At 46.7% G+C, this 13,545-nt stretch overlaps 1 pseudogene; it reads right to left on the bottom strand.

The window, feature by feature from the left end:
* Positions 1-12,707: 12,707 nt before the first annotated feature.
* LOC138385853 (NADH dehydrogenase [ubiquinone] 1 alpha subcomplex subunit 3 pseudogene) lies at positions 12,708-12,998 on the bottom strand (annotated as a pseudogene).
* Between the last annotated feature and the right edge of the window lie 547 nt (positions 12,999-13,545).

Below are 13,545 nucleotides of genomic sequence, written 5' to 3'. Positions count from 1 at the left end.
TTGTTTTTCCACTTTATAGCAAAAGCTTTCTCCCATGTTGACAATTGTGCATGAGCATTGCTTCAAGTTCCGTTAGTAATTGCACTGCCTTGAGAAATGCGGAAAGAACATGCATCAGAGATGTCTAGGAAGGGCAAATGCAGTGATAAAGCAAAAGAAAATTGTCTACTGTTCACCTACTGCTGACAGCAAGAATGCTTTTTTCCTTCCTGGGCTACTAAACTTTGTCTGCCTAAGCAAGATAAAGTGGATGTTGAATAGATAAGGAAGATACTGCTGCCCATACATGAAACTCAGGTGTAAATAAGCCCAGCAATACTGGCTCCTGCTCAGAGGAAATAGACCAACAGGGTCTACGTCCAGGAGGGGCTGTTTTTTACCGCAGGAGTCGGGAGAAACACTTGAAGCCAAATTTGTGGGGTGGGTTTATTCAAACAACATTTAGAGTTCACTCACATCTTCTTGGCATCTCCTCTTTGCCCAAACAGCCGAAGTTAAAGGCCCAGAAACACTCAGACCATGTTCCCAAGGGTGTTATTATCTTTGCGTCATTCACCAGCCACATCTATCCAGAAGCAAGACGCAGGGCAGGACAACTGCCCCTAGTTCTTGTAGTTCCCTTGAGGGAACTGAATAAGGTGCCACTTCCTTAAGACACGTGCCCTCCATCTGCTGGAAATTTGTAACGCACTGACTTTGTCCCTGACCTTTGCTAAAAATTTTCATAATTAAAATACAAATATCCCCAACCCCTTCCACCAGATGCGAAGCCGTGTGCAGCAGAGCTGGGTGTGTGGTAGCCCTGCTGAGAAGGCCAGGTGAGCATCCTGCCCTGGTCCTGACTCCAGCCTGAGGTTTCCATTGCTAACATCCCCTCCCCTCCCCCTGCTGAAGCTACTGCCTTCAGTGTAGTCATTTAACAAATGTTTGCTGAGCATTTGAAATAAGCTGACCCTGAACAAATGAAGAGATGGAAAAGCCGTGGCGTTTATCCTCTGTGAGCATACCATCTCATGGCCATGGTGAGCGGTGAGTACACAGATAAATACAATATAAATAATGTCACTGAGTTTTGGAGCATTTTTACTGGGGCCAGGATTAAGGTGAGTGAGGCAGGGTCACATTAAGTATTATATAAGGTAGGATCCTGTCTTTGATATTCTTGTCATTATGGAATTTTTTGGTGTTAACTTTTTTTCTTTAGAAGAGTGCATACAAATATTCTCTTGATTACCGAAGTTGTTGGCATCCCTATGTTTTGCTCCAGAGACAAAGGCCTTACTTGCCTCTCCCTAGTTCTGACCCAGAAACAAAACCAAACTTTCCTCTCTGGGCAGTGAAGACGATCAGCTAACACTGACACACAGGGGGTATCTGAGTTGTGTCATCCTATTCTGTTGAATTTGGAGTATAGGTAGACTGGCCTTGCCACTAAGTTGCTGTGCCACCCCAGGCAGACACCTTTTCTTCAGTACAGCTCAGTGTCTCATCTGTAAAACACTAAGCTGGGACAGTTATCTGTTTTGACAATGACAGGAATGTCTTCTTTCAACAAATATTTTATGAGTACCTACTATGTGCAGGCATTGTTACAAGCTCTGGAGCGACTGGGGTGAAGAAGACAATGTCCTTTCTGTTAGTCAACTTGGGTTTGAGTAAGGACACATGAATAAGCAAACAGGATAATTTCAACATGTGTTACCAGTGATATGAGAGTACGTGTGAGAGATGTTACATCAGGGGGTCAGGAAGGTTCTCTCAGGGGAGGTGATATTTGAGCTGAAACATCAATGATAAGTGGGCCTCCTGGCCTGTACCTCTGAGACTTACAACCTTTTTTTTGACAGCTGATCTTTAATCAGCCTTAGTTTGTGCCTGTTATAACAACTCACCCAACGCACCTCTCTCAGCAACAGGGTGAGATGAGGACTCTTGTTATATCCCATTTTTATTGTCAAGGAGACAGAGGCACAAACAGGTTAATTAATTTGGGGAGATCATCAACTGGTAAGTGGTGGGAAAAGAATGGGAACAAAGGCACAGTGGCTTCAGAGCTTGCATGCAATGATTCAAAATGACTTAATGAGCACCTACTATATTCCAGGCACTGTACAATTGGATGGGGACATAATTCATGCTCCTTCTCCTCATCTATTAATACCAATGCCTAGTGAACACTAACTAGATTCCAGGCATGGTACACACTTTCAAAATAGTCCATTTTGGGGTGGGGAGTGATGGTACTGCTCTGTATCTTGATTGTGGTGGTGGTTGCACATTTGTATGAATTTGTCAAATCTGGCAGAACTGTACACTAAAAAGGCTGAATTTTACTGTATGTGAATTACACCTTAATTTAAGAAAACTCAACCCTCCGCCTTTCATCTCCACTTCCCTACCCCAGGTATAGCAGCAGGGGGCTGTGAAATGGTCCCTGCCCCTAACTTGGGGACAAGGGTGAGGGAAGGGCCTTTGGGGGTGGGACCAGGTAAGCAAGGAAGTTAGACCCAGTGGGCAGGGCCTCGGGGGAAACGGAGAAAGTAGCCACAGGCGGGTGCTGGGGAGGGATGGGGCGAGCCCGGGGACCGCGGGGCGACCGCGGGGAGGGCGGGGGGATGCCGGGAGAGAGGGAGGGACCTGCGGGCGGGGAGGGAGAGACAGAGGGAGGGGAGGAGGAGGAGGCGTGCGCTCCGGAGCGAGCCGGGGGCTGCGAGGCGGATACAGCCAGGCCGGCGGCCGCCGAGGGTGCCCGCCCAGGCGACCCGCCCTCCCGCCCGCGGTGCGGACGGACGGACGGACGGCGCTGTGTGCAGGAGGCGCCCGGCCATGTTCAGCCGGAGCTCCCGGAAAAGACTCTCCAGCCGCTCGGTGAGTGTCCCCCACTCGAGCGGGGCCGATCGCCGGGTACCTCCAGGCGGCCGCGAGCGCCCGTGCCCAGCCCCCCTCCGCCCCGCGGCCGCGCACCTGTGGCCCCAGGTAAGCCGGCCCCGCGGGCGGGGGCGCGTCGGGGGCGCGTCCAGGCCGCCAGAGAGCGGTCGAAGGGGCGGGAGGGGTTAAGTCCGGACCCCCCAAGCTGGGAGAGAGTTAGACCCGAACCGTGGCCCTTAATATCACAGTCTGGGGGAACCCTGGAAAGCCCCTTCCCTCGCCTCCTCCCTTAAGGCAGATCGGAATCCCAGCGGCAAAGCTCCAGCGTCCAGCCACTTGAAGCTCTGGCCGGGGACTTGGACTTTGGGGCTGTCTTTTGGGGTGTCCTCTGCTGCCCCCTTCCCGGGAGCACCAGCCGGGTCGGGTCCAGGGCGGGCGCGCGGTGGTCGCTTCTCGGGGACTCTAGGGAACTGGAAGGTCTTGCTTTTGTTTCTTAGAAACCCGTGACCAAGGTGCCTGGGGGAGACAAAGCCCCAGCCATGGCCATTTCTTGGTGGTCTGGTGCCCACGCCGGAGGTAGCCCGTGTGGGTCCGCACACACTTCCCCAGGCAGGAGACCACCCCTGGGGCACCGGCAGCGCCCCGCCCTGGTGTCCCCACATCCAGAGGAACAGTTGAGTCAAATCACACAGGAGGTGGGGCGGGAGGGACAGGCCATCCTGCCTGGGACACAAGTGGGGCTTTGGAGGGAGCCCCCGTGCTGGAGACATGCGTGTGTTGTCTTTTTGTTTTGAAGTTGACCGGACTGGGGAGGATAGAGCGAGGCCAGCCATGTAACGCCTGTGGTGACCAGTGCCCTGGGTTCGCCTTGCATAAATGGAGGTAGGACGCCTTAAATGCACACCACTGCAGTGAGAAAAAAATACACACATATATACATAGACATATCTGCTCCCCCCCCACCTCACTTGTAAGTCACATGGAAAGAATGCAAAGGCTGTTCCTTTAAGAGCAGGGCTACATCTGCTACAAATATTGAAGGTGGAAGTGGTGGCCAGACACTGGGGGATGCAGAGCGCTGGTCTGGGACTGCATTTCCCTGATGTAAGAGCTTTAGATCCCTCACACCGCCGCTGGCACTGTGTCTCTAGGTAACGCGCCCCCCAAACAATTCAACCTGGGCATGGTAGCGTTGCCCTGTGCCACAGTGCAGCATGCGTAGGATTCCCTGGACTAGCTGGTGTTTTCCAATTGTGTGTTTTTAATTCAGCCCCTGTAACTCTGGGTCCCAACCACAAATCCACCACTGCCCGCCTGCGCTCTGTCAACCCTCTTCAGTGGCCAGATGTTTCTTATTAATGTTCCTTGAATGTTGACTTCCAGGCAGCCCCAGCCTGGATTGGAATGATTATGTTTGGGAGACAAGGGATCTGGGTGCCCTCCCAGTGCATCTGGAGGCTGGGGCTCTGGTTGGGAAAGGTTGGGGTGCGAGCTTACAGGCTCTTCGTTTGGTGATATAAAGAGAAGAGGTGAATCCTCCCTGGCATCTTCATAAAAAGGAAAAACTGGTGACAGCAGGGAATTGTCCACTATCATAACACATGCTTTCTTGGATTAGTGCATCTTTCTTCCTTTCTCCACCACTCATATGCTTCTTTGGAGAGGGCTGTTTTCTGGATACTATAATAGGTAGAAAATCCTGCTTTGATTTTTGTCCCCCTTTATTCGTGCATCTCTACTTTTCCCCATTTGTAATGTGTGCCAGGCACCCAGTTATAAGAAAACTCCCAACCAGCTCCTTCAGAAATTAAATGCTTTTGTTCCTGCCCCAGATGGGTCTGGCAGGCTCTTTGCCTTTGTTTCAGGGCACTGAGCACAACCCTTATGGCTCCGGAGCATTTAATAACTTCTATGTCAGAGTCAAGGCAGGCGACCTTATAAATATGCAATGGGCAGACATAGACATCCATCAGTGGTGCCAATGTTGTAGCCCAAAAATGTGTGCTCTGGGTTGGCCCCTTCTGTGTCCCAAATGTGAAAGTGGGTGATACCTAGGAATATGTAATAGAAGCCTTGTTTGATAAACCAAATCCGATATAACAGAACTACTGCTTGCTTCCTTTTTGATCCATCTTGTGTTCTAATAGGAGTGGGAGAGGCAGAGGGATGAACAGCTGGGTGAGTGATTTCCAGCTTCCCCTTCCTCCCCTACTCTGCAGTCCTTGGGTCAACTTCTGGCCAGTGGGGCATTGTGGTGCAATGTGGAGATGTAGCCTGACTGTGTTCCTCCTGGGCTATGTGACCTGTAGCCTCTGATCAACCACAAACTCTCCCTAGTTCTCAGTTCCCCTCCTGTTAAGTGAGCATAATAATGGTACTTTCCTCAAAGCGTTATTGTAGGGATTCAGTAGGATATTGAAAACACATTGTTTGTCCAGTCCCAGGTACATAGTAAATATTTGCTAATTTTGCTAATTATTTTTAGCTTCCTCTCAACCACTGCTCAGGAGGAGACATAACTAGCACCTCGGAGGATGCTAGGTGTCCAGGGCCACTCTAGACTTTTAGGACCGCCGCTGCTTCTTGGAGAACTTTAAGCCACTTTAACACAGCTAATTTTCTGATGGGAAAACAAGCGTTTTATTTTCAGCCCATTATGGAGCTATTCTTTTGGAAAGAGACCCTTTCATCAGGCTGAGTCAGATTTTCATGTCGAAGCAATTTCCCTACCAGCAGCAGAAAGGCGTCACTTGGGCTCCATGAATAGGGTTTTTATGGCATCTCCACCCATGGCTGGAAAGGAAGCTGCTCTTTGCTCTTGCCCCCTCCTTTTCCCCATGGGCATACTTTCGGGTGACCTTTTGGAAAAGAGGGACAACCATTTCTGGGTTACAGCATCTCTTCTTTTTGGCAGTTTGAAATCCACTTTCTATTCCTCTGGCTGGGGACACCGTGAGCCCCCGACACAGAGGCTGAAGGCTGGTTTGGGTCTGACTCAGGGAGAGTGGAACTTCCCTTACCCCAAATACCAAGGAGCCCTGAGATTACCACTCGTTGGCCCCAACCACTTCATCGTCCTCAGATGGCCTCTCTGCTCCACCCTGGTCTCCTTGCAGTCCTTTGTCCACGCAGCAGACATCCCTTACAAATCCCTTACAAACAGGATAGAATTGTGTTTCTGCCTCCCAGGCATGAAGGCCCTAAAGTTCTAGGGAGGAAGCCTGTTGTAAACAAACTTTGCTTCCCTCTGGCATGGTGGGGCTTTGAAGTCCAGACAGAGCTGGGCTGGCATTTGCTCTGGCTTTAACAAGCTGTGTGACCTTGGGCAAACGACTTAGGTTCCTTGAGTTTCATTTTCTCTACTTGTCCAATTGGGATCTGTCTACTGAACAAATATTTGAGTGCCTGCTCTGTGTCGGGTGCTCTGCTGGTGCTAGGGATACAGCAAAGAACCCAACAGTCAGGATTCCTGCCCTCATTACAGTATTAATCACATTCTACATAAGGTGGCCAGGGAAGGGTTCTCTAAGGAGGTGACATTTGAGCAGGACCTAAATGAAGCAATGGTGGAGGATTGTGCTGATTTGAACCTGTTGCAGGAACCAGCAGCATCACCATCTCATGGGAGCGTGTTAGAAGTGCAAAGTCTCTGGCCCTACCCTGGATCAGACCCTGAGCTTGAGCAAGATCCCCAGCCGATTCATGTACACGTTAAAGATTGAGAGGCCCCGAGTTAAAACAGCTAGCACTGTGTATGGCAAATTGCATTTCCCACTTTGGGTCTTCCTCTGTGCAAGGGAAGATGCCCAAGCTCCTGTCAAAGTCTTGTATATTTTATGGGGACATACTCTCTCCCCATTTTTGTTGTCACCCACACCTTTAGGTGGAAAATGTGGGAGGTTTCAGGATTTCTAAAACAAAGAAACTAACAAGAATTTATGTGTCTTGGAGAAAAGAGAGCTCACAATTGCCAGCAAGAGGTCGCTCCTCCACCTGATGCGGGCCAGCTGGGGAGCCAAGGTGGCCCCTGCTCCCAACAGGTGATCTAGCCTGGAAGAAGCATCACCTCAAGGTGGCCTAGAGGAAATTCCGCAGGGATGGGCTGCGGAGGGAATTTCATTAAGAGGAGGATTAAGGCATCTTCATGGACCGCAGCCAGAACAACATCATGAATAACTAAGCACTTGGTGTGCTCTGCTACAAGATAGCTTTCAGAGTGAGGTTAATTGGGCTTGCCTGTTTGCAACCAGTTTGTGCAGGGAGAGAAGAATAGCCATTTGTACAGTGAAGATTTGCTTTCTACGTGCCCGGGTACTGATGAATAATAATAGTAATACCAAAACAACGTCAGCAATAATGAGTGCTTACTCTGTCAGGTACCATGCTTCCATTGTTTAGAGACATTTTTATTTAATTCTCACCAAATGGTTGGTATAAGGTAGATGTGCTTATTTTTCTAAGACAACTAAGGCTGAGGGTTGTTAAATAACTTATCTTAGGTCACCTGGGTAGGGAGAATGATGCTGGAATTTGGCTCCAAAACCAAATTTAGCTCATTATCTTGTTATTCACTGCCTCTTATTACTTATTCTAAGGCAGTGGTCACAAACCAGAGGCCCTTGAGCCAAATCCTGCTTGTAGATAGGTTTTGATTGATCTGCACAGCATATTAAAGAAGGAGGCTTTTTCTAGCATTACAATCCAGGTTTCCAGCTTCTCTTGAAACATCTGAAGATGGGGTAACATCAGGGCCACTTTCCTGCATGACAGTAACTGGCAGGACATGAGTAGTCTCCCTCTAGATGGACATGACCTTGGGTCACTGTTGTCTCCGACATTCAGGGAACTCTTCAAATATTTAGGTTACCTGTCAAGAACTGGAAATGATTAGAGTTTGCAGATCCTGAACGAGCCATTCTCATCTCTTCAAAAAAGGTTATTAAAAATAGTAAGCTTCTCCAGTAGTTACCATTTTAAAAGCATTGACAATGCCAGGCAAATGTTTTACATCCTTTCTACCTTATCATTCATGACAGCCCTTGGTAATGGGTGCAGTTATTGACACCCATTTTAATAGGTAAGGAAACTGGGTCTCAGAGAGGGTAAGCAATTTGCCTAAGGTTGCACAGCCAACTAGTCAGTGGTATTCCGACTTCAAAAGTCTGTGTTCTGGACCAGGACTTCTCAAACATTACTTGTATGTGAATTACCAGGAGATCTTGTTCAAATTCAGATTCCAATTCTGTATGTTTGAGGTGGGGCCTGAGATTTTGCCTGCCTGCCTGCCTGCCTGCCTGCCTTCCTTCCTTCCTTCCTTCCTTTCTTTCATTTTCCTGTTTTTAGAGACAAGGTCTCTCTCCTCTGTCACCCAGGCTGGAGTGCAGTGGCATGATCCTAGCTCGCTATAATCTCAAACTCATAGGCTCAAGCCATCCTCCCATTTCAGCCTCCCAAGTAGCTAGGACTATAGGAAGGTTCCACGAAACCTGGCTAATTCTTTTAAGTTTTTTCTAGAGGTGGGAATCTCACTATGTTGCCCAGGCTGGTGTCAAATTCCTGGCCTCAAGCAAACCTCCCCACTCGGCCTCCCAAAAGATTTTGCATTTCTAACAAGCTCTAAGGTTGCTGCTGCTACTGGTCTAGGGACCGTACTTTGAATAGTAAGGGTCTAGGTCAAGGTCAGCAAACTGGGCCAGCTGGTCAAATCTGACCCTTCACTCATTTTGTATGGTTCATAAGGTACATTTTTAAGTGGTTGGGGAAAAAAAATCAAAATCAAAACAAGAATAGTATTTCATGACACATGAAAATTATATGACATTCAAATTTCAGTGCCCATAAATAAAGTGTTATCTGAACAAAGTCACGCCTATTTGTTTACATCTTATTTATGGCTGTTATCGTGCTGCTGTGGCAGAGTTGAGTAGCTGCAGCTGAGGTTGTATGGCTCTGAAAACCTAAAATATTTAGTATCTGGCTCTTTACAAAAACTGTTTGCTGACCCCTGGTCTATACCACTATCTAGGGGAATATGCAAGTAGCTTCTCTTAGTTTAGAATAAAAGAATCTGAGAATCCTTTGCAATCAGGGCCAGAGGAAACGACCCCTCCACCCTGGATGAGAATGGTGGTAAAATCAAAGGCAACCAAAGAACCAGGGAAGAGACCAAAGCTATTTCTAAAGGGCATGTGGAGATGAGGCTTGCAAGACCAGATCAATGAACCTCCAGTGGATTCTAAGCCCCTTGTAATCCCTTTAACGTTTCAGCTTTGCTGATAAATGTAGATTTGACTCAACCATTAAAAGGCGGGCTTTCCGAACAAGCTTCCTGGAGTCCCACTTTCATGGGCAGCTGACAAGGAAAGCCCAGAGCAGGGGGAGTGTTGTGAGGTTGCTATAATTATGCAGAGCAGTTTGTCTCCAGACAACAGGCCCGCAGTGGCCTTTGCAGGCGGGAGGCTTTGGCCGTGTTGCAGTTGCTCCAGAGGCAGCGCTGGCTGGGCCAGCCAAGACTGCGCCTTGAAAAGCATCTTTCCTTAGTTGCCCCGGCGATTGTGTTGATTGATGACTGAGGCGGTAATTCGAGGTGATGCTGGCCCGGTTTCCTTTAGTGGATTGTACTTTGGCTAAGAAATGGGTTCCCACCGATTATTTTGCTTGGGGTGGAAAACACTCTGTCTCAGTCAACTGATGTGCCAAGAAAAGGGAAAACAAGGAGAGAGAGAGAGAGAGAGAGAGAGAAAGATTTATGCTTAGAATATTTAAGGCAAGGAGAAGGATACTTAGCAGCTAAGAAGGTTGCTCATTGGCTCTCCTTATGTCATTGGCATTGAATAATACACCTGATAGAAGATGAAATACCTTATAGGGTTTACCTCTAGAGGAAATATATCAGCGTATCCGAATAGATCAATATTAATTTCTCTGGTTTGTTTTAAATAGATGTGCCTATTATAGAAGATACGAAATCTCTCTCACACACATGTACACATATAAAACATACATATCATAGAGGGGAAAACGCCTCTCAGTCGTACCTTCTAGACCGGGAGTTGGCAAACTCTCTGGTGGGACAAAATTAGCTTGCTACCTGTTTTGTATAGCATACTGGCTAAAAATGGTTTTCACATTTTTAAATGGTTGAAACGAAATCAGAAGAAGCATAACATTCTGTGGCATGTAAAAATTACACGAAATTTCAATTTCAAAGTCCATAAATAAAGTTGCATGGGAACACAGCCATGCTCATTCATTTAGCGGCATCTGAGGCTGCTTTTGCAATAGCAGAGTAGTTGAGACAGGCCTTCTGTCCCACAAAACTGAGAGCATTTACTACCTGGCTCTATAGGAAAGCAGTTTGCTGACCCCTACGCTGGAGCTATGTGTTTCCTTAGGTTCAACCAAATTATTTATTAACGTTACTTTACAGAAAATATGCATTCTACATACTGTCTTTTATAGCTTACTTTTTTCATACTTAGAAATACTTTTGGGACATCTTCCCATGTCAGTAGAGAAAGGGCGAAAAGGTCTAATACATTTATTAGCTTTTAGAATCCATTGTGTGGATTATCGTTGAGTCAAAAATTTCTCTATTCATGGCCACATTGGTTGTATTCCATTGTTGCCAATGATATACTGTACGACACTAGTTTTTCTTATGCTACAACATGCCTGTGTGTATTTACCCAATGTTATGTTTCTGTGGTGTAACTGGAATTGCTAGGTCAGAGGATGTTAACATTTAAAATTTTAAGAGCTCTTGCCAAATTGGCCTCCAAAATGATGGTGCCAGTTTATAGCCCCCTTCTTTTAAAAATTTGAGTATATTTGTGTGCTCTTTGGGCTGAAGCTTGGAAACATCTCAGCTTGTATAGCAACCTGGTAATTAATTCTTATTTAATTACCCTGAGTGACAATTTGTGCCTTACGAATAGTGAGAAAACAACAGAGTATCGATGTCAGTCATCTTTTTTTCAAAATAAATGTTATTTTTTTTAATCATGAAAAATGATACCCACATTCTGTTGAAAGGTTGTCATTCATCCTAATGCCTCCGTAGTTTAAGGTTGGTGGGATGAGGGGGAACCTAATAAATTTGTTATTTTGTGGTTTCTTGGTTCAAAAAGCTCAAGGGTTATCTTTTAACCCTGTGATTAATGAGTATCCCAGAGGGATTTCCCTACGGAGAGAAGGAGCATTCCCTAATGGGAATAATTCCCAGATCTGGAGCTTTTTAAGATCAAAGAGATTCTACCTGTCTGTGTATGGGAGAGCCATGGGGGATGATCTCTGGGGAGAAATGTGTATTTCCAGCCAGTGTCATAGAAACTTCTATGAAGCTTGTAAAGACTTATATGGTAGCATTATAACTGAGTGGTTTAAAAGACAGGTTTTGAAGACAGATTGCTGAGATTGTGGTTTTTGTTCTCTTACTAGCTGAATGGCCTTGGGCAAGTGACTTAACGTTTTTTGAGCCTTGGTTTTCTTATCCGAGAAATGGGGATGATAGTACTTGCCTTGTGAGGTTGTTTTGGGGTAATGCATGTAATGTGCCTCCCACTGTACATGGCTGATAGCTGGGCCTGATGTTATTAATAATATGTGCTTGTGGTTTCAAGAGGGGTTTAATGGAAACAGGACTTGCTAAGGAGTAAGAAAATCTGAGTTCAAGACCCTGGAAATTGTAGGTTATGTCATAGATAACAAGTCACTTCCCACCATGAGCCAAAGCTCTTCATTAGTTAAATGGGAGCAATGATTCTTGTCTCATGGACTAAAGCAGAAGAGAGAGAATGGAGACCCTGCTTATGTGGGACTTTAGGTTCTAAAGGAATGACACTCCTGGTAGGTCATATTGCATGTTACACACTCACCTAGGGGCATATGCACTTCAGGTGAATAGAGTTTGGTAGAATTGGACACTATACCTTCACAATCTCTTTGCTTAAGTGAAGTATGCATATGATGTTTATAAAAACGGTTTGCAAGCTGTAAGAGGAAGGTAACATTCTAATTCTGCCCCTGGGGTCAGTGTCTAAAAAGGGCCCTCTTTTGGGCTCTGTGTCTCACCGATTAGACAGTGGAAATTCACATCCAAGTTGAGAATCACACATCATCAAGGCAATTCTTAATCAGTTTCACCCTAGCCTGCTTAATAAGTACGAGTTTCTGTGGCTCTTGTGCCATGCTAAACAAATGTAAATGCATTTACGTGATCACAAGTGCTTAAGGAGAAGCTCCCTCTTCTGAGCCCCGAGAAATAAGGATATTTATACAATATTTGAACCTGAAATCACACCCTGGAAACTCCTGAGATTAGATCTGGCCTGTAGGTATATTTTGTTAGCATTGCACAGGATTTACATTTTGAATTAGTTATCAGCATTTAAGATTTTGTGTAAAAATTCAGATTGGGGCTTCCCCTGGAAAAAATGAAAATGATATCTGTCAACTCTGGTCTTACATTTCTTCTTTCCTTTTAGATGGAATGTGTGTTCAACTGTTTCACAGTTCCCACCATTCCCTATTGTCTTATTCCTGGCCTGCCTCGCTCATTTACATTACTGGCTGGCCAGTGTTGACATCTGAGTTGGTGACCACTGAAGAGCAGTGGGTGAAGGCATGTGACTGGCAGGATGGTATGAATGGTAGGTTGGCAAGAAGTCTCTACTTGGCAGGGACGGCTGTGCTAAGCAAGTCATCTAGGCAGCGAAGTCCTCCCGGTCTTAGAGATGCTGCCGGGAGGAGCTAACATTGTTTTATTTATTTATTTTTATTTCACATTTTTATTGGGGGCCATGGCAGAGGGGGAGCCTCCTCCCCCTCAATAGAGGTGCTCACAGTTTCTTCAGCTACTACAAGCTTGGGCCCTGGGGGCTCTGGGGGTGGCTGGGCACGTCGGGCATGTGCCCATCATCGTGGAGGGGCACTGGGTGGTTGTAGGGTGTGGCCTGGTTGGTCGTGATGGCATACCTGGTGTAGGGGCTGAGTGGGGGCAGAATTGTAGCAAGGCCCCCAGTGTTGAAGGTCACGACCAGCACTGGCCCCGTGGCCCAGGCATTCTTGAAGAAGAAGGCCAGTCTTGCAGCTAGCTTGGTCTGGTGGCAGTGGCGGCCAGGAGCTAACATGATTGAGGACCCGCTGGGTGCGTGGCTTCTTTCATGTATCTCTTCATCTCCTACTCAAAGCAGTTTCCTGAGGCTCGTCTTTTATCTTCCACTTTTTAAAGATGAGGAAACAGGGAAGTTAGGTAACGTGCCCTAGTTCACACAGTAATAAGTAGTGGAGTCAGGATATGAAATCAGGTTTTTAGGGTTCAAGATGACAAGGTCTTTAACCAACAGAGTGTTTAGCTCTGGCATTTTGACTCTCCTGGGTCTAATAGAAAACTGTAGCTTGGGGGCAATAGTCTTGCCTTCTGTATGGCTTGGGGATGAGATCTGACCAGTGTCTACCATGAACAGGATGTCTGAAGAACCCTGAGCCACTTGGTTTATTTGGGGCTGGGGTCTTAAAAGTGAAATGCCTATCAAATCAGAGGGTGTGGTGTTCAGCTTTTCAAGGTATCAGAGAGGTGCAGCCTTGTGAGAAAGCGAATCAAATACAATGCGATTTCCAGTTCCACAGGAGGCCACTTGCAGTTTTCTAATCCAGTCTTCCTATGTTAAATGGGGC

The sequence above is a fragment of the Eulemur rufifrons genome, chromosome 7 (genome assembly GCF_041146395.1).
Source record: "Eulemur rufifrons isolate Redbay chromosome 7, OSU_ERuf_1, whole genome shotgun sequence".
NCBI lineage: Eukaryota > Metazoa > Chordata > Mammalia > Primates > Lemuridae > Eulemur > Eulemur rufifrons.
Note: the sequence above shows the minus strand (reverse complement) of the source record. Positions and strands in the feature narration are given on the sequence as shown.